Source organism: Cavia porcellus, unplaced genomic scaffold (assembly GCF_034190915.1).
Source record: "Cavia porcellus strain 051 isolate PalLab524CR breed Dunkin Hartley unplaced genomic scaffold, mCavPor4.1 scaffold_10, whole genome shotgun sequence".
NCBI lineage: Eukaryota > Metazoa > Chordata > Mammalia > Rodentia > Caviidae > Cavia > Cavia porcellus.
In genome coordinates, this window is record NW_026947493.1 from 4,024,020 (window position 1) to 4,027,585 (window position 3,566).

Sequence of the window (3,566 nt, forward strand, 5' to 3'; positions counted from 1 at the left end):
TGTACCTTCAGCATTTTGGACAGATTTCTTACACTTTCTGTGTTTAACTCTTGGTGACCATCATAAAATAATATAAATTCTGTGTCCTGATTCTAATTATTCTCACAATCCCTGAGTACAACACTGATTGTATTAACTCATAATTTCTAAGTTTTATTGAATATTTACCCTGTGTCAGACACTGTTCCAAGTAGCACCTTGACTTCTCATAATTTCACCCAAAGCAGGTACTGTTACTACAATTAAATGATGTTTTCAGAAAAAGAAACTGACCCGCTTAAATCACTTACTCATTGGCCACTAAGAAATACCAAAACTAGGATATGAACCTAAGAAGTAAGACTCTATAGCTGTATCCTTATTCATTAGTAGATGGGTTCACAGAACTTAGTTCTGACCAAATACAATTATGAAAAATGTAAAGCCAACACTACTACCAGTGAATTCACAAGTTGTTCACTACTAAATAATACAAAAATGAAAAATTAAGAGAGGGAACTTCTAGTTTTCCCTGGATCATAAAGGTGAAGACATATTTTTTTCTTTCCTTTGAATACATTTGTTTGTATTCCACGGGGCTGCAGTAGGACCCCAAGACCCTTCCCCTGGAGCAGAAAGTTTCTCCCTTACCTGGGGGGAAGGGACAGTATTTTGTCACCCAGAGTCACTGTTTTGGCTCTCTGGCTTATAACACAGTCTTGTAGATTTGTGTAGGGTAGCATTTAGTTTGATTGCATTGTCCTGTGCCTGGTAAGAGGCACAGGAGAACTGAAAAGTTATGTGCTATAATATGAATAATAATTAACTTCTCTGCTCTAGAACTCTGCGTGTGTATTAGAAGTAATATTAGAAATGTAACTATTAAAACTTAGCAGCTTTTTTTGGATTCATTCTCCAGCTCTGTTTGTAGCTTTGCTCAGTATCTAGAGCATCAGAGTGGTGCTTCCCAAATAGGGATAGGGTCGTACACAGGGCTTCCTTTGTTTTCTTTTTTTTTCCCTTTATTTTCAACTATGAATTTTTGGGAGATCTAATCAATTGAGAATCTAACTGACTATGAAAAAAGTACATAGAATTTTGAATGAAAAAAAGCAATCTCTAATAGGAGAGAAAACAGTTGAAGTATACATAACACCATGTGCTAATAGCAATTGCTAAGTGTGTTTGGACACTACTTAGCAATTCTAGAATATGTTACTGATATATGCTTGTGAGACACATTGTTCTATATTTTTCCTGTGTTTGACTTTCCTGGTTTTGGTTTTAGGGTCATAGGTGGCCTCAGAAAATAAATAGGGAGGTGTTTCCTCCCTATTGTTTCTGGAAAAAATATGTATAATAGTGTTAATTCCTTCCTTAGATATTTGGTAGAATTTGGTAGCAAAACATATCGACCTGGAGTTTTACTTGAGGAAAGGCTTTAGCCTAATGTATAATGTTTTTTTAGTAGATATAGAATCATTGATGTTATCTATTTCTTCTTGACTGAATTTTAACAATGTGTGTCTTTCAAAGAAAAGTACTTTATGAGGTCTTTTAAAAAGAGAAGTAACTTTAGAATATATTTAGATAGCATGCCTACAAATCTTTACTTTTTCTTCCACAGATTGTTTTAACACTAAATTTAGGAAAACATTTTAGTAGAATTTTTTTTGTAAAATGCTTATGACTGTATTTTAAGGATTTAAGTGGTATCAAAGAGACGTAGTTTTTTCATCACTCAGCTACAGCAGTGGAATTTGCAACTGAAGAATCATCCCAGCCATACATGTATAACAATACTTCTGAAGGTATTATGAATGTATCATGTATTTATTTTCCTCTTAGTCTACCAGATGGGCTGTAATAGAAAAGAAAGGAAAGGAACAACATTGCTTCCATGAGTGAAAAACAAAAGATGAAAAACAACTTTTCTAAAATTTTCCTGTTTGCTTTGCTCTTGGAAAGAGAAGCTGGTTTAATTTAACTCAATTATTTAAGCCACAGGCAGTGGAGACCAAGTTTGTCTTAGCATTTAGTAACTGATAGTTATAATCTTGTTATGCTTTAGTTGGGCAAGCTTGATACATGATTCCTTAACTCATATATCAAAACAGAACATTTTGGTTATGTCTTAACTTCAAAGTGCTCAAAGTTTAAAATTCTCTTACTAGACATACTTACTATTCACCTTTAACCATAGTAAAATAACAACTTGAATTTTCAGGAGCTTGATGGGCTCAGTTAAATTTCTCCCCCATGACTGATTTCATTTTTATTTTAATTTTAAAGCCATGTTGATTTCAGTATACTGTACATACAATAACACTTACTCTATTTAGTATAGAAGAAGTCTTTGGAGTTTTACAAACACCATTGGATTCTTCAGCTAATTTATTGCTACCCCCTAACCGCTCTCCACCTCCTCAGTTTATCACCAGCATTTGTGAAGCCAGACTAAAGGGAAGATTTAGGTCTGGAGACACAGGTGTGATCTTACAACCCCTAATTCTCTCATTGCACCTCCTGTTTTTGTTCTTCTTTACCCAACCCTTTTGAGAATATTTTAAGTAAGTGTGATAGTTCTATATTTATATGAAAAGAAAAAATCTAGCAGCTATATAAAAATGCCAACCACTTCCTTAAAATTTGATTACTAGTCCTAAATCTGTGGGAAAGTTTGTTTGGGGAAAGTTTTTTTTTTCCTCCTATTTTCTTATTATGGTGATATTTTCCTGTATGATCTTTTGCTTCTCTTTACAAAGACTTACATAATTTCTGCCCAATTGTTTTCTGAAGGACCATTTTCTTTTTTCTTACTGCGTGCTTCCTTCCTTCCTTCCTTCCTTCCTTCCTTCCTTCCTTCCTTTCTTCCTTCTCTCTCTCTCTCTCTCTCTCGTTCTTGTTTTTAGGGGTAGGGCTCTCATTATGTTGTTCTGATACTTTGAACCTACAATCTTTCAGCCTTTACCTCCCTAATAGCTGAGATTTGAAGCTTGTACCATGACACCTACCTATTCTGCGAACCTTTCTTAATAATTCTCTCAAATATTATCTCAAAGGTCTCTCTTTTTGTACCATGTTCCTTATAGTTCTCTAGAGAATAGCAAAATCACACACACATGCACACACACACGCACACACACACGCACCCAAACACACGCATGCACATACATGCACTCTCACACACACACACACACACACACACACACACACACTTTCAGAGGAGGAATAATAAATGTCTCATGTAATGAATATTTTGTATTTGTATCTTAAACTAAATCTATGGAATTGCTGTTTCAAAGAGGACTATGATTTTCAAAACATAATTCTAAATTTGTTCTCCTGAATCAACTATTAATTTCCCAGCAGTGTATATGAGCAAAAATTTTTCTCTGCTTTTTTGTATTTCTTTGCTTCATGTTTGCAACTTTCATGCTTAACACAGTTCTAATTTTTAGTAGCTTTAGGAAAAATATTTGCCAAACCAATATGATCTGAAAGTGTCCTTGCCAGGCTGGGGTTGCATTTGGGGCAGGAGAAGATTTTTTCTAAAAATGATACTGTTGCGTCATTCAATGCACTAG

At 34.5% G+C, this 3,566-nt stretch overlaps 1 non-coding gene across 1 annotated transcript; it reads right to left on the reverse strand.

The window, feature by feature from the left end:
- Positions 1-2,408: 2,408 nt before the first annotated feature.
- Positions 2,409-2,550, reverse strand: LOC111754641 (small nucleolar RNA SNORA72). Its single transcript, XR_002789323.1, has one exon. It is a non-coding gene; the product is annotated as a small nucleolar RNA SNORA72 (small nucleolar RNA).
- Between the last annotated feature and the right edge of the window lie 1,016 nt (positions 2,551-3,566).